Raw genomic sequence first — 18,691 nt, forward strand, 5'->3', positions numbered from 1 at the left:
ATTCTGTTTAATTAGACTATACTTCTATCTTTCTCATCTGCGTTTTTATAGTTGAGACTTCTTAAAACGTGGTAGTCAATAATTTTATCATACTCCTGTGTGAGTAAGCAGAGTTGAACAGAATTGCCAGGCTCCATCCCAAGACCACAAGAACATTTGAACTAGTGATGTATCTTTCCAATTACTGCTTTCGCTGTTCTCTGTCTATGAACACATTGAACCTATTTAGGATATATTATTCCAGTAAATGAGCAGACTAGTCACACATTAAATTACTCTTCCTGTGTAGAATGTAAAATGCAACACCTTTATCTGTTTAATACTGGAATTAAAAACCCATAGCACATATTCTTGGAAAATAAACATCATTCATTCTGGAAAAATGTAAGTGAAGATAAGAATATATATTATCACAGAAGTACTAAAATATTCCTATTTTTTGTGTTATAAAATATTTTAGATTTATTCTCCAATGTACATTTGTAACACTCAGTACATTAATATTAAGATAAAATAATTTGAGAAGGTAAAAGGCCAGGGTATGCTGGAAGATTGAAAACATCATTTATTTGTGCATTGGGAGGCAATGCCAAATTGTTGGGTAAGGCTGCAGAGAGGATCTTTGGAATAGATAAAAAAACTAATAACTGATTGTTTCACTTTTAAAATTTCATAGGTTGTCTGTATGACAAGAATCTTGTCCATTTCTAATTTAAAATATCCACTGTGATGATTAAATCTTACCTTACACAAACATGGGCTTATTCAAAAAATAAATATTTCAGATGATTTGTTTAGCAGAAATTGAAAAAGAGCTTAAAATCCAGAAAAAAATAGATTCACAGAAAGTGGTTGCCTTACTTTTCAGAAATACTGTTTGCCTGTGTCAGTAAGAAATCCAGAAAAAAAACCACCTTTCTGTTCAATTATCTGCCCCCTCCCCCAATCAGCCTTCTCTACCCTGATATTCTTTTTGTTTTGCTTTGATTTGTTTTGATTGTTTGTTTGTTTGGCTGGTTTTGGGTTTTTTAAGTCAGGGTTTCTCTGTGTAGCCTTGGCTGTCCTGGACTTGCTTGGTAGACCAGGCTAGCCTTGAACTCACAGAAATCCACCTGCTGCTTCCTCCCTGAGTGCTGGGATTGCAGGTGTGCACCAGCTTGCTGAGCACTACCCTGATATTCTCATGGTTGAGGCGAGAGGATGGCAAGAGTGAAAGCTGACATGGAGTTCCAAGCCAGCCCGAGCTACAGTCTTAGAGACACCTAAGAGAGCAAAGCCAAAAAAGAAAGAAACCGCAACAAATTCCAGGAGTGAAAAGGTGTGTTACCACAGTCTGCTGCAATTGTTCCAGAAGGTAAGTACATGTGGAACAACCTATGCCTGAGGGCTGGAAATACTCTTCCATCCCAAGCGGATAAACACTCTTATGCTATATTTACCTCAGAGATATTCCAGTATTAGAAAACATGCAACAGAATCCCCACCATAAAATTATGGCTTCTTCCACATTGAAGATTATTTTGAAGCATATCCTAAAGTTTTTAATATGTTGTAAGGACAAAAAGAAATAAAGTAAAACAAAATATGTGGAAAGAAAGAAGAAATAAAATACCAAAGGACAGAACTTCCCTGCAGCATCAAAATGATAGAGTCCCAAATCTTCAGGCTGTGTGAGCCTTCTGACCAGGGGCTATGCTGAGTGATACTGGCCTATGCTGGCATCTAACGTAACAGACTCCCATGGGGATTTTGTGGCACAAACGTTGGTATGTGCCTTGGAGTGAAGGTATGCCAAGATCAAACATTGCTCACAGAGTAAGATCTGTTGAAGAAAATTTAAGATGAAACAAATGTAAACATGTACAAATGAAAATAAAAGCGAAACAAGCTTCTCAGGATAGTGTGTTCACGTTGCTCTTTCACTATATTGCTTGTGGCTAGAGCCTGGGCTCTATGTCTTACCCAGCAAACACTGACCAAAGCCATTGTTTGATACACAAGAGAACTGATTCAATAGCTATTTTCAGGATGACCTATCAAACTCTAATTTTAGTTCATTGAATATTTGCTCATCAAACTATGTCAAAGGAATGGAGTAACATCATGTAATTAAATAGTATACAAATTTCAAATAGCCATTATAAATTAAATATACTTGTACATTTAACCAGTATGGACATTCCTGATGCCTTTTAAATGTAACTTTAATGTGCGTTTGCTCTTGAGTGTAAAATCTATTATTAAGTTACATATAACCATCTTGAAAATTCAGTAAGCATTGTGAAATATGACCAAAGAGTCACTACTTTGATACAGCAGAGACTTTTGACTGACTTGTTAATACAAGACCTTCCAAGAAGGGAAGGTTATGTCACGTTCTTAGAGGGATTAAATACTGGATAGAGATCCTCAGGGATCTTCACAGTAATAGCTGACATAACCCCCACGCCCCCCAAGTGTGAAAGGAGCCATTCACGCTATAAGTGCATGTCTATCAGTGGTTTAAAGAGGGCATGGAACTTAACAGGGCTCCAAGGGAGGCAGAGTTACAGGATTTATTTTCAAGTAATACAACTTGATTTAAAAGAATCCTCATTTTAATTGTGCAAAAACATGGGCCCGAGAATCTATTTTATTTAGTTTGCGTGTGTGCGCACATGTGTACAGCAGATGCTCATCTCCATCAATTATGTCTTCCTCCCTGAGCATGGAGGTCACAGTTTCAGCTAAGACACCTGGATACCCATCAAGCCTAAGAAGCTAGAAACACATTCAGCTTTTTCGTGAGTTGTAGAGATCCTAATTCAGATTCTTATGCCTGAGCAGCAAGCATTTTATCCCTGAACCATTCCCTCAACCCCAGGGAGGATCTTTTTTTTTTTTTTTTTAATGCAGTTTATTCAGGAACCTTGAACAATCATCTGACCCTGGGGAAAGCCAGCCCACAGCTTAAATAGCCTCTGGGTAGCCAACCCCAGCGTGCCACGTGGGCAATGCAGATAGGTCCACATACATGGAAGCAAGCTAGATCCTCAGCCTTAGCCAAATGTGGAATTGTTCCTGACAGAGAGCACTCACCATCGGGAAGGTGGAAGGCTGAAACCAGCTCCACCTTTAAGGCATAGCATTCCGCAGCTCTCTGCAGTTCCCCCTTTTTGTTTTAGACACATCAGGCAAGAGTAGAGGTCTGATCTCTGATATTAGAAATAAATTGGGACTTTGTACTGATGTTCATTTAGGTGTCATCCACCTAAAGGATACTGTTTGCCTTCAATTATGGAGAATTCAGATTCAAGATATCCAGAGAGTGGACTGCTGTGTAACCTTTTCAGACTGTGGATGTACACTGCTACTCATTAACATTTTATTAACCAGGAGGTAGACTATTTTCTATTAAAATGGTGATATATGTTTTTCACCAAAGTCTAACTTTGAGTGCTTGATAAAAAAGTCAGAACCTGTCTATTATACTTGGAACATTTTAATATACACCATAATTATCCTAAAAGGAACACCATTTTTTAAATACAAAAGGGAAAATTCTCCATGAAAGGAAAAAATATACAAGTTGAAAAGCCCAAGCGTGGGAAATTTTACTTTTTGGTAAGCTAAAAACCAATAAGCTACTGTGCCTAAAATACTCTATAAATTTGAGATACATGCTCTTGCCTTGACTTTATAATAGTTAAGAAAGCAAAATATAGATACATACAAATAAAATACTAAAGAAAGCAAATGGTTCAAAAGAAATCTGGTAAGTTGCCTTGACATCAGTCATCAAACAAAATGCGCAAACAGTAATTATTGTAGAAATTCACAGGAGCAAGGCCTTCTTTGGATAATGAGTGAAAATTTATTTTTGGACTACTCCTTTTCCCCTGGCTGTGGGAAGTGTCCTAGCTTACAAATCTTAGAGTTGTGCTGCTCTTTCAGTAAGCACTCCCACTCTGAACTTGAAATGAAGTAGTCTAAAGAGTTCATTCAGTCATTGACATTTATTTTCTCCATGTGACTTAAGACCGTGTTTCATAGGGAGGGTAGACATATTTGTCATAACTGAAGGGATAAATGACACATCATTAAATCAAAGATAAAATTGTAGAAAAAGAAAAGAAAGGGAAACCTCCAAACTGGAGACTACTAGGAAAGGAACCGTCCTCATCTCTCTGCCCTTTAAAAGTCCACTAGATATTGATTCTCACAGAGCATTGTGCTCATGAGACATGGCAACCTTTACTTCTGGATGCTATCTCTGACTCAACTGAAAAAGTGCACTCAGGGAGGGGCATGGGAGGAGGAGGGGGAGGGGGCAGGATTGGGAGGGGACAGGCTACAACTGGGACACAGAGTGAATAAATTGTAATTAAAATTTAATAAATAAATAACTAACTAAATAAGTATAATTCTGGTAGTGTGGAAACAAAGGCAAGGCTGGTTCTGAAGTGAGGTGAACGTAACTGGAGGCTCTAGTCTCATCTTTTGGTTATATAGCCTCTGTCTGTCGTTCCTCACCACAGCAAAATACTAGAATTGACCTAGCAATACCTGGCAAGCTTGGTTGCAAAACATTTCACCTGAGCCTCTCCTCAGACAGTTAAATGAGACTCTCTGGGGCTGCAGGTGGGCCATAGCATTTGCGTAAAGTTCCCTAGGTGATTCCAATATTCATATCAATTGGTTAAAACAGTATCAAGATGGTGTGGATATTTTGTCAAAAAGCAAATTCTGACTCAGGAAATCAAAGTAGTATCGAAATTCTGCAGTCCAAAGCCCTGGGAGACGCTGCTTCTGGTGGTAAGCAAAGTAATTAATGAACTGAAAATCTTTAAAATGCTATTTTAAAAAAATGCATCAAAGGCTCCACTCTTTCTTTCTTTCTTTCTTTCTTTCTTTCTTTCTTTCTTTCTTTCTTTCTTTCTTTCTTCTCTCTCTCTTTCTTCCTCTCTTTCTTTCTTTCACTTTTTATCCCCTCTGCAACCCCCTCCCTCATCTCCTCCCAGTCCCACCCACCCTGCCTCTTCTCTCCCTAGGTCTTTACTCTAGTCCCCTGAGAGGGGAGGACCTTCTCCCCTTCTATCTGACTCTAGTTTATCAGGTCTCATCAAGGCTGGCTACATCATCTTCCTCTGTGACCTGGTAAGGCTGCACCTTCCAGGGGGAGGTGATCAAAGAGCCAGCCACTGAGTTCATATGAGAGACATGATATGAACCCTGCTACCCTTACTAGGGAAATGAGGAGCTGAAGGGCTTCCTTTGAACAGTGGGTCTAGTCTAAAAGAGATTCTGATATGCTCCATTTAGGGTCTTCTGAAAATCTACATGTAAATTCTCAAATAATACTGCTTGAGAATACAAACTGTGTAACACAGTTGTATATATCAGCTGTCCCTGCTTGAAAATGTTCAAAAGACATGTCACTTACAATTGGACATTAGCCTTAAAGTTCAGGATAACCATGCTGCAATCCATATACCCTAAAAAGCTAAGCAATACGGAGGTCCTAATTGAATCTCACTCAGAGGAGGATATGGAAGGAAGGAACTGGGTGAGAGCAGGGTGTGGGATGGTGGAACAGTAACTCAGATCAGGTGTGGTGAGACCAAGGGTGTGGGCAGAGGACCAGGAGAGAGAACTGAAATCTGTGTGTAGAGGTTATCTGGGACAGGGGAGGCTGCTGGGAGTCTATGGGAGATTACCCTAGCTGAGGCTCCCAATAGCCAAAGATATGGAGCCTGAAGTAGCCACCTCCTATAGCCAAGAGGGACCCCCAGTGAGGAGAGGGGGACACCAACCCACTCATGAAATCTTTGACCCAAAACTTGTCCTGCTTACAGGAATGGTTGGGATGCAGATGGAGCAGAGATGGAGGACATGGCCAACCAATGCCACCACATGAGAAAGAGGCAATCCCTTTCACTAGTAATGATACTCTTGCTATACTTGGAGACAGGAGTCTAGCAGAACTGTCTTCTGAAAGGCTACATCTAGCAGCTGATGGAAACAGATATAGAGACCCACAGCCAAACAATGGGCCAAGCCCGATGAGCTTTTTTGAAGAATGGGGGGAAGGAATGAGGGAGCCAGAGGGCTCAGAGACAAGACAGGAAGACTGACAGATTGAGCTGGCCTGGAACCATGGAGCTTAGACAGACTGAACTACCAACCAAAGAGCATGCATGGGATGGCCCTGGCCCCCTTTACATATACAACAGATGTACAGCTTAGTCATAATGTGGGTCCCCTAACAGAGGAGCAGGGGCTGTCTCTGATTCTGTTGCCTGACTCTGGACCCTTTTCAACTAGCTGGGCTGTCTTGTCTGACCTCAGTGGGAGAGGATGCTCTTAGCCCTGCTGTGACTTGCTGTGCCACGGTGGTTTGGTACTCATAGTGGGGCTTCCCATTCTCTGAGAGTAGGGGAAGGTGGTAGAGGGAAGGGGAATAAAGATGAGACTGGAAGAAGAGGAGGGAGGGGGCTGCTATCAGGCTGTAAAGTGAGTAGATGAAAAAAAAAAGATGTTCAAAAGAAAGTACTGTCTCCTTGAAATCCCAAATGTATCCCTTGACAGACGCAGGGGACCCACTCTCACTGAGGCAGTACCCTTTTCTGTGTGATAGACATGCGTGTCAAGATGTGGGCTACTGAAAGAACATGCTAAGCACTCTTGGCTAGGTTCTTCCCCAGCACCTCTGACATCACATTCATGATTTCAGAAGTTGACACAATGCCGCATCTTCCAGACATGGGCCAATCTTAAAATGCTCTCATTCCCTGTATTGCAGAGAAAAGGTATCCTAAATGTCAGAGTTACATATAAAGTAATATATATGTACATAAATAATATAATATAATTGTAATTATATAATGTTAAATATTATATCACAATATATTTATAATTATAAGTATGTACTATATATTATAATAATATATATAATATATATCTTAAAATTTGGCTTTTATTTTGTTGAATAATTTCATGTTTCTTAAGGAAGTTATTAAACGACCCAAGCTGATGTAAAAATAAGCCTTCCTTTATTGTGCACTTTAGATGTCTATTATATGCATGTATGTTAATAGATGCAGAAACAAGTACAGAGGCAAACATGAGGAACATGAGTAAAGTTTGATTCCCTTTTTCAAGTAAATACTCGTCTCAGAGCCTGGTTGAGTTCAGCTCAAGGACTGAGTCCTCACCTTCTTATCTGTAAAGTGAAGGATGTGAATTTCAGGATAATACCAACAACCACTTCTGTTGTCCTTACTGTGTACCAAACAATGGACTATTTCACTGGAAACCATTAGTGTTCCTTGCATCCTACGGTGCTCATTGGATCTCGTTTGAGTGAAAGAATGCAAGGTGAAAACAGGTTCATTTTTCTCCAGGACAAAAATGATCAGCTAGATTTAATTCCTGCCCCACAGAAGTTCTCAATAGTGCCATACATTCATTAACCTTTATTCAAGTACTTTTTTCAAGTGTGTACCTTATTAAATATGCACTTATAAATCTGAATTTGTAATTGCAAGATAAGCTTATGGACTTTAGAACTAGCGTACTTAATCATACTTCTCATTCCCTTGGGCTATATTCCAATCAGGACTTCTGGAGAATTTTCTACTTAAGCCCTTCATAGGGCAGGATGCACCAAAGCTGTGAAGTGATTGAGAGAAACAGAAGGAAAAGCCAAATACAACAATCTTACTGTTGTTATCAGTGTAGGCAACAGCTGCATGGAAGGAGAAAGAGTTCAGAAGCAGAGAGTGGGGTTTCAGGGCAGCCCTCCAATTCAAACCCTCACCATAAGCATAGGGGGCACTGTGCTTCAGAAAGAAACTTTCTTTTTTTTTTTTTCACAATTAGCTTTTTATGTGATAAAGTCTGATGAATTCATACTCCTTTTATTTTTTTTTTATTTTTTATGTTTTTATTTTATCAGTTACATTTTATTAACTCTGTATCCCAGCCGTGTCCCGATCCCTCATTCCCTCCCAGTCCCTCCCTCCCTCCCTCATCTCCACCGTGCCCCTTTCCAAGTCCACTGATAGGGGGGACCTCCTCCCCATTCATCTGATCCTGTTTTATCAGGTATTTTCAGGACTGGCTGCAAAGCCCTCCTCTGTGGCCTAACAGGACTGCTCCTCCCTTCGGGGGTGGGGAGACCAAAGAGCCAGTCATTGAGTTCCTGTTAGAAATAGTCCCTGTTCCCCTCACTTTGGGAAACCAATTGGTTACTGAGCTACCACAGGCTACATCTGAGTGGAGGTTCTAGGTTATATCCATACATGGTCCTTGGTTGAATGTCAGTCTCAGAAAAGACCCTGTGCCCAGATATATTTGGTCCTTGTGGAGCTCCTATCCTTTCCCCATCAGACTAACTCCCCTTCTTTCTTATGATTCCCTGTACTCTGCCAAAGGTTTGGTCATGAGTCTTTGCTTTGAAAACACTGCTAGTTAGAGTCTTTCAGATGCGCTCAGTAGACTCCTGTCATACGTTCAATGCACATCCCATCTGTCTTTCTAAACGAGGATTGATCATCTTACCCCATGTATGCTCAATTGATTATCTTCTCCACTGCTGATGGGAATGTAAACTGGTACAACCACTCTGGAAAGCTATCTGGCGCTTTCTAAGACAAATAGGAATAGTGCTTCCTCCAGACCCAGCTATACCACTGCTAGGTATATACCCAAAGTTTGTTCAAGTACACAAAAAGGACACTTGCTCAACCATGTTCGTAGCAGCTCTATTTGTAATAGCCAGAACCTGGAAACAACCCAGATGTCCATCAACGGTGGAATGGGTACAGAAATTGTGGTATTTTTATACAATGGAATACTACTCAGCAATCAAAAAGGAGGAAATCATGAAATTTGCAGTCAAATGGTGGGATCTAGAAAAGATCATTCTGAGTGAAATATCCCAGAAGGAGAAAGACAAACATGGATATACTCACTTATATAGACCTATAAGATATGATAAACATAATGAAATCTATACACCTAAAAAAGATAATCAATTGAACGGACATGGGGTAAGATGATCAATCCTCGTTTAGAAAGAAACTTTCTTAGAAACAGTAAAAACTTCCATCTCACGGGTGAAATCTCATAGAAGCAAACAAACTAGATCAATAGAAAGGATTCTTAGAATAAACAGGAAGGCGTCCCTAAGCTTAGGGACTAAAAACCACACCAAAATAACTATGATTTAGAGATAGGTAGGCAGAGCTGAGAAACTTTAAAACAGTAATGGGGGAAAACAGCCGACACTCAAAAAGTCAGTGCTTATATTCCAGATGTCCTCATCTGTATGACAGAAAATTTTAGCAACTAAATTTTCAAAGAAATGAATGCTAGGACATTTTTTTTTGAAATTAAAATAACATCATTTCCTCCTTTTTCTTTCTTTCCTTTAACCCCTACACTTTACATTTTCTTAACCCCTCTCAAATTCCTGGCCCTTGGCCACTTTTTGGGAAATCTCTCTCTCTCTCTCTCTCTCTCTCTCTCTCTCTCTCTCTCTCTCTCTCTCTCTCTCTTTCTCTGTGTGTGTGTGTGTGTGTGTGCGTGTGTGAGTGTGTGTGTGTATTCTTAAATATATAAATAGAACCTCCATAGTCAAAATAGTGTTACTTATATGCTTGTTTGTATCTGATTTCAGGGCTGACCTCTTAGTATGAGATACTAGGGTACTCTTTCCAGGGGAAGACTATTTTCTCCTGTTCTCACTACTTTTTAGTTGCCTAATGTTCCAGGATAGGCTATGGCTCTTGAAGGGAGAACTGTCAACCCATCTGTAAGAATTTCATGTACACAATGTATTTATATACATACACATTGTGTTTTATACATAATTTAGGTATGCAGATAAAATGTGATTACCTATGACTTTTTCAGATATCTTTACTGTTATTTTTACCGTCTTTCTCCTATGTTGATCTTCCCCCTCTCAGTTAATCAACCCTGCTTTTTACATTTCCTCAGTCAAATTTCTTCTGTTTTATTCTCCCTCCCTATAGTTCTGCTTCCCCAGTCTCCTTTTAAATTCTTGGTTTCTGTGGTTATGCTAGGCTGTCTAGTCATAGCTGACGAGTTGGAGTTTGAAGCCACAGATGAAAGAATATGTAACAGTCATCATTCTGGGACTGGGTTATTGTCACTCAATTCAATTTTTTTCTAGTTCCATCAATTTGCCTACAAATTTTAGAACTGATTTTTTTTTAAATACACACATTTATGGGTTTTATCTCTTCAAATGGGTTTAAGAATGATATAGATTAGGATTTGAGGGAAGGAGAGGAGAACCTCTCCTATTAGTGGACTAGGAGAGGGGCATGGGTAGAGAAGAGGAAGGGAGGGTGAGATTGGGAGGGAACTAGACAGGGGGCTACAGCTTGGCTACAAAGTGAATTAACTGTAACTAATAAAATGGTAAATAAATTAAAAAATAAATGTAAAAAAGCACACTTTCTAGTCAAAAACTTTAAATGCTTTAAATAAGATATTATACTCTGATATTGGTAATTAGGTATTTTGAAGTATTTGGTCTATATGAAAAATGACTTTTCATCTTCTGGAAAAAATATGGTTCTATGCAAAAATATTCTACTTAGTATATACAGATTAAAATAGCTGATTGTACCTTATTAGACAATGTGAATTATTTATGTAGAATGAAATATACTGCTGTTATTACTCTAATGATTAATATACCTTATAATACAATTTCCATTAGAAAGCAATATGTAAAGTATATGCAAATAAAAAAAACAACGCTTAGAGCTTGCTTAGGAACATTTTATTCCATCTTTAGAAAATAATAGTTTGTACTTGGTGCTATGATATTTAATAAAGATCAATGACTGGGAAAATGTCTAAGGAGAACATGTGGACATTAACGATGGAGTCTGGTCATATGCTTTGTACTGGGCCTTCCATTGTTTCCCCTGGTACCATCATTTTTTTCTTTCTTTTTTCTTTTAGTATTATTATTATTAGTTATATTTTATTAACTCTGAATCCCAGCTGTATCCTGCTCCCTCATTCCCTCCCTATCCCACCCTCCCTCATCTTCTCCCTGCCCCTTTCCAAGTCCACTGATTGGGGAGAACCTCCTCCCTTTCATCTGACCCTGTTTTATCAGGTATCTTCAAGACTGGCTGCAAAGTCCTCCTCTGTGGCCTAGCAGGGCTACTCCTCCCTTTGGAGGTAGGGAGTTCAAAGAGCCCACCATTGAGTTCATGTCAAAATAGTCCCTGTTCCCCTTACTAGGGAACCCACTTGGTTACTGAGCTACCATGGGCTACATCCGAGCAGAGGTTCCAGGTTGTATAAATGAGACTTTCAACCTGGTTGAATACAGGTTATGCTGGAACTCCACAAGGAGAGCAACAGAACAAGAAAATTTGAACACAGGGAACTTCCCAGAGACTCATACTCCAACCAAGGACTATTCATGGAGATAACCTAGAACCCTGACAATGCAGCCACTTCTGATGAGAACTGATAGAATAAGGTCAGAAAGAAGGAGAGGATGACCTCCCCTATCAGTGGACTTGGGGAGGGGCATGCATGCAGAAAGAGAGAGAGGAGGGTGGGACTGGGAGGGGAGGAGGGAGGGGCTTATGGGGGGATACAAAATGAATAAAGTGTAATTAATAAAAGTTAAATAAAAAAAAGACAAAAATTTATGGTACCATACATGGTCCTTGGTTGGTACAGTACCATCATTTTTAATTAGGCCTATGCTTAAGCATAACCTGTATTCAACCAGGTTGAAAGTGTCATTTCATTTTTCAACAATCTGTCTATTCCTCCAGTCACTCAGTGTGTGTGCCCACTGAGTTTAAATACTAGAAATATTTAAAATACTGTTCATATAAAAGAATTCTGACAAAATTATAATTTAGAAGAATTCCAGTTTTCACAGAGTGTAATAAAACCTTCAAGTTCTCAAAAGCTACACTGAAGAAACAATGCACATTATAAACATCTTTAGTGACTGTTACACAGGGAAAAATAAGACACACTAGAAATTAGATGTTATTCTTTGTCTTAAAATAAGATTTATTGAAAATGTATTTTTGTAGTATATTTGCCCTGTTTCAGATTAGAATGTTAGCATTATATAAATTTTTAGAAATATTTATTACCAAATATATTTTTCTTGAAAAATCTGCAAACCTGACATTTAAACATTTTTATTTATAAACATCTTCTGCAACTGTACATTTTGAAATGAAATAATCAAAATTTTTTTTAACTCTGTAATGTTACTCCAGACCTTCTAATAGAATAGAATAAAGGTCAGAATATATATAAATGGAAAAAAAAGAAGGATATAGATATGAAAATAGCTTACAGGAGTAAAGGAGAATATTTGCTTTAAGAGGTAAACTATCATGGCACATTTTCAGAGTGAGGTGTATAAAACTCATGAAGGAATCAAAGATAAGCAAGGAGGCACTAGATTCCTGTCTTTCCCAGCAGGCTCTGCTTGTCTTGTGACTGCTTTTTTTATCTCGGGGTTGAAATTTTATAATCTTCTACATTACTAAACACAAATACCAGCAAAGAGGAGAAAATCCCTAGCTCCAGAAGGATGGGGGAGTTTGAGATGGAGACTATATTAGACAAAGAGGAAAGATTGTGTCCCTCTGAAGAACACAGGCGATGAGGAATTAAGAAGGGAGGAAAACGTTATTAGCAATATAAAAATCAGTGTTTTCCCAAATTGGCAAATCGGCATTTTTCCCTTTCTTTAAGTTGAAAACCAATTGTACAATGTAAAATAATCCATTTTGTGTTCACAATGCCAAGCCTCCAGTATTTTTATAATAAGTAAGAATCGTTGTTTCTCAAGTAATGACAAATCCTTGAGAAGATATGGTGTCCAGCAAGATGGCGCAATGAGTAAATGTCCAGCTGACGAGCCTTACAGTCTGAGTTTATTTCCTTGGACCCATGTGCAGAACAGTAGAGTCAGCTCCCACAGTTGTTTCCTGACTTGCACTGGTGCACCCCGAAATAATGCCCCCTCCAGACAGTAAACAGCATATGTAACAAAATTAAAAATTACTAATGTCAGAGACAGGCCCTGCTTCCCTTACTAGGGAACCCACTGGAGACTGAGTTCATTGGCTGCATCTGAGCAGGGCTTTTAGGTCCTCTCTATGCATGGTCGTTGGTTGGAGTATCAGTTTGTGCAGTTTTGTTTTGTTTTGTTTTGTTTGTTTTTGTCTCCTTTTGGAGGTCCTGTCCCCTCAGTGGCCAGCTCTCTGATCACCTCCCTCTGGGGGGTGCAGCCTTGCCAAGCCATAGAGGAAGACATTGCAGCCAGTCCTGATGAGAACTGATAGGCTAGCCTCAGAGGGAAGGGGAGAAGGACCTCCCTTACCAAGTGGACTAGGGGAGGGGCATAGAGGGAGAAGAGGAAGGGAGAGTGGGATTTGGGAGGAGATGAGGGAGGGATCACAGCCTGGATACAAGTGAATAAATGGTAGTAAATAATAAAAAAAATCCAAAAAATGAATAATGATGATAAAATAAATAACAAAAACAAAACAAAAGCAAAAACCAAAAAGAAAACAAACAAACAGTCCAGTAATGTGGAGAAAGGATCAAGTGAACTATGTAAAAAAAAAAAAAAAAAAGAAAGTAGAAACGTAAAATAATTAAAAACAGACAAGAGAATACAAAATATGCTAAAAATATAAAAGATGCACAATATCCTTATTCTTTTTCAAAAGTACTGGGGAACTATACATACATAACAGGAATTTCACAAAGAGGAAATCATCAACATCACTTCATTTCAAGAAAAACAATATTTCAATCCATACAGTTAACAAATAGCTTATTATTAAAATTATAGGGAAGTGGCCTGCTATAAAACCAAATTATGGAAATCATAAATAGGCAAAAAAAAGAAGATGAATCATTAAGAAAAGATGACATCATGTACGCTCAACATGCCCATTTATTGTATTATTTGAAAAATAGCATAAAAAAGTTAAATTTAGCTTTATAAATTCTTTTAGATTTGAGAATAACAGAAGGAAAAATGTTAAAATGAGTAAGGAAAAAAAAAGTTAAGCAATTAAAAGCATCAGACATGTGTTATTAGGTGAGAATTAGCAAACACGGGAACATCCACATGCGTGCTCATCCTGAACTGACTATCTGAACACATCGCCAGCCTTCCTGCGAGCAGTGTAATGAGAGAAGCTTCATCAGCAAGGCCCGTTAATTAAATAGAGAGATGTGTGTGAGCTTGTGTGTTCACATATATATGACATATCGTCACCATAATAATCAAGGTTATTAGACTGAAATACTGATTATCCCTTGGAAGTTTCCTCACTGGACCTGGGTGAGTTTGCAGGGAAGAGGCCCTTCAGTGCTGCCCTTAACTCCTCACCTGAGGAGCCAGCTGGAGGCAGTGCTGCTTCTTCAGCACAATGTGCTAAGGCGACAGCGTCCCAGCGCTGTTTGTGAGGCAATTTGAATATTTCATTATTTTGTCGTTATTACTTTATGAAAATGAGCAGTCACGGGCAAATAAAAGCGGTATTATTAGCATTAATATAATCAAGACCAAGATGTCTTGCTGAAGTGCAGCTACAGGGAAAATAACAAATTGCAAATGTAAAAAGAGTGCAAATCACATCTGACCACCACAAGATAAATCTAAATTTAATAACGAAAGCTTAGCATGAGAGCGTCTATGGTTTAACAGGGCAACTATGCACTCAATGGGATGGAGATGAATAGCATTAAAGATCACTCCTGAAACGCTGGAAGCAGATCCTGAAGGTACAGTGTGGAATAGCTGCAACAGTCTTTAAACCTGTGGGTTGAGACTTTGAAGTCCCTCTGTAAAGAGAATGTTTACAGGTCTAAAATAAGAAAAACACTGTTATGTTCAAAACACTGTTTTAGAAACAAACAAGCTTAGAATTATAGTCCTTCTTAAAAGTATTTCAGAAGAATCAAAAAAAATGCATATAGCTGCAATGACACATATCTAAATGCATTTATATAAGTTGTAATAACCAGGAAGCATGGGTTCCTTGTCTTCCATCAACAACCCTTTTCTCTCCTGCACATACTGTGACTGCCCTTTTCTCTACCCTGCTGGGACCACCTTTACCTCCAGGTGCCATTGTCTGCAGAAGTTCTATGGCGTTAGGGGTACTCACTAGAAACTGCGATAACCATGTGGCTTTCACATCTATTGTTTTCTCCATGGTTGAATCAGTAGAGGGAATTCTATTTCTTCCTGGATTGCTGACTATTATCTTCAATCAAGAGGAACATATAAAACTGTCATTTACAAAAAAATAAATACACTTGAGTGGTTCGAATATTATACAATCCACTAACAGGATATTAAAATTATGTTCTTTTCTTCAGATTTAAGAGAGGCTCCAAAGTTAATTGTAAAGAATAGGTTATTAAGAATGATGCTGAAATGTCTTTATATGCAGGATTTGTAAGTGAATAACCATCAAAACCATGGAAAACACCTTTCTCTACCTTTTTTTTTTCCTGAACAGCAATCTCTGCAGCTTCAGAGTTATAGTAATTAAAAATCTCTAACAAGAATCCTGAAATACATTTTAAAATGGAATCTCCTCTACACTCACCTACCACAGAAAGAAATTGTTTCTAATATCAGAGATCAGACCTCTACTCTTGCCTGATGCGTCTAAAACAAAAAGGGGGAACTGTAGAGAGCTGCTGCGGAATGCTGTGCCTTAAAGATGGAGCTGGTTTCCGCCTTCCACCTTCCCGATGGTGAGTGCTCTCTGTCACGAACAACTCCACATTTGGCTAAGGCTGAGGATCTGGCTTGCTTCCATGTATGTGGACCTATCTGCATTGCCCCCGTGGCACGCCTGGGTTGGCTACCCAGAGGCTATTTAAGCTCTGGGCTGGCTTTACCCAGGGTCCGAGGATTGTTCAAGGTTCCTGAATAAACTGCATTGAAAAAAAAAATTCTGGACAAATTGTGAAAACTCGATAAACTTTTCTCCTGTACAGAGTAAGAAGGAGTAGAATATATGCCCCTTGTTGCCCCCCCCCCCTTTTTTTGAGAAAGAATTCAAGTAAACTTTTCCTACCGTATAGCTATTGTCTCAGGAAGACCGATAACACAGAGAATATTAAAAGATGCTGAGCAATCCAAGTAGCTATTGAGACAAGTTGGGTGAAAAGGCCTAGAACAGAGTGAAAGGAATTTTTCACTCTACTAATTAAATATTGGAAACACCAGTTTCACAGGAATCAGATCCTGGCTCTGAGAAAAACAGTGAATAAAAAGGAAGAGAGACAGAGGAGACTGTGAGAACCACCTCCCCACTCTGAACACACACACTTGCACACAGAATTATGTCTTGGAATTCTCAAAATGAAAATGCCCCAAATGTGTGCCTGTAAAAAGATATATGTTCTTTTAACATGGCCATCTCCAGTAGCTCCCAAAACTTCATTGTGTTTGCTTTGTAGACATAAAAACAGAATTCACAAGCACTGCGGAAAAAATAAAGGCATGCTTTAGGGTAAAAAATGATCGAATGGTGATCAGTTTTATAGAAAAATATTCCAATACATTGGATAAAAACTTCAGAGAATGAGCAACTAACTGACAGTGCCAGCATTTTGGCAGATTGACAAGACCCAGGCGTCAGGAAGCATCCTTAAGCGAGACAACAACAGTCCTAGAAACAAAAATCACAGTAAGTCTTTAAGACAAGAAACTCAAGAGAAAAACTCATAGGTAAAACTGAAGAAATCTCCAAGAAAGCAGATGAAAAAAGACGAATTGGAGAAAGTGAAGATAATAAAAAGATATTAAAATCTGAAGGCCCTATATACTTGGTATCTTGAGAGTCCAATATATATATATATATATATATATATATATATATATATATATATATAATTGAAAACATATTTCAAAAGAATTTTCTAGGGCTAGATTCAACATCAAAACGGCCATAAAACTCACTGTTGTGAAAGCTTTTTTTATTTTTTTTATTTAATATAATTTATTTGCTTTATATCCTAGCTGTAGTCCCCTCTCTCATCATACCCTCCTCATCTCCTCCCATACCCCTCTCCAAGTCCACTTATAAAAAGGTTCTCCTTCCCTTCCATCTGACCCTAGTCTATCAGCTCTCATCAGGACTGTTTATAGTCCTTCTGTGGCCTGGCAAGGCTTCTCCCCCCCAACTCCGGGGGGAGGTGATCAAAGAGCAAGCCACTGAGTTCATGTCAGAGACATTCCCTGTTCCCATTACTAGGGTACACACACTTGTGTACTGAGCTGCCATGGGCTACATCTAAACAGTAGTTCTAGGTTATAGCCATGAATGGTCCTTGGTTTGAGTATCAGTCTCAGAAGAGATCCCTGGGCCCAGATTTTTTTTTGGTTTTGTTGCTCTCCTTGTGGAGATCCAGTCCCCTTCAGGTCTTTTTATCTCCCCATTCTTTCATAAGATTCCCTGCACTCTGCCCAAAGTTTGGTTATGAGTCTCAGCATCTGCTTTGATACACTGCTGGGTACAGGCTTTCAGAGGCCCTCTGTGGTAGGCTCCTGTCCTGTTCTCTGTTTTCTCTATCTTCTGAGGTCTATCCCAGATTAGCTTCTTTAGGTGTACAGATTTTAGTATGATTATCTTATATTACATGTCTAATATCCACTTATAAGTGAGAATAAACTATGTGTGTGTTTCTGCTTCTGGAAAGTTTTGACTTCTTGGGTAAAGAATGCTCTGCTGGAAAAATCCAGATATGAGAGAAACATAGTCACTTACAAAGGATCAGCAAAACAAGTGCCATTCTGCATCTCAACTGAAACAAGAAAATGATGGAAAACTCATTATTTTCAAAACTCTCAGAACTCTGAACAAAAAAATAATAATTTTAACTTGGATTTCTAATTATAATTTAAATGTAAGAATAGAAAAAGACAGCTTCAAAAATGTTTTAAAAAAGCATTTGTCATCTATTTTTTTCCACAAGAAACATACTGTTATCAAGCAGAGGGTCTAATATAGCCGTAGAATAGGATCCAAAAATAGGAAAGATATGGGAAATGTGCGGAATAACTGAGAAAGAGAGAAACACCACATAAAATGGCAAGTAACTTACAGTGGCCAATGACAGTATCCTTCAACAGTGATGAGGGGAGGAAATCAGATTGATATCTCAAAGCCCTAAAGAATTTGAGTCTCAATCCACAATCATAATTAAAGATCTTATAGAATCTAGTTTAAACAACTACTGAGACATACAATTTTGTCTATGCTACAAATTCTGTACATATGTACATGATTAGTTATATTGTCTGTTAAGTAGGGTGATGGATTTGTCATTGGTGCTCGTCTCTGGAATTTTGAAGCAGTTATGATAAACTATTATTTGTATCATTAATACTATGTATATCCTTTATAGCATTAGAACATACTCTTAACATGTGATTCAGAAACATTAATGGGTTAGAGTGGCTCTACTGTTAAATGCAACTTGTAGCGAGACATTGCATTATCTTTTGTCAGCTCCATGCTCTCAGGCCACAGTCTCAAAGTCCCCTCTCTGTTGCATGATTTCATCACGCAGATAGTGAGAAACATGAAAAATAACTGAACATGGCCTCTCATGTGCTATTCTATTGATATTACCATTT

The 18,691-nt window shown here is 38.6% G+C and overlaps 1 protein-coding gene across 20 annotated transcripts in view; it reads right to left on the reverse strand.

Moving 5' to 3' along the window:
• Nucleotides 1-18,691, reverse strand: part of Lingo2 (leucine rich repeat and Ig domain containing 2) — a 1,357,796-nt gene that overhangs the window by 785,473 nt on the left and 553,632 nt on the right. The gene's annotated exons all lie outside the window — the stretch shown is intronic.

This window comes from Meriones unguiculatus, chromosome 20 (assembly GCF_030254825.1).
Source record: "Meriones unguiculatus strain TT.TT164.6M chromosome 20, Bangor_MerUng_6.1, whole genome shotgun sequence".
Lineage (NCBI taxonomy): Eukaryota > Metazoa > Chordata > Mammalia > Rodentia > Muridae > Meriones > Meriones unguiculatus.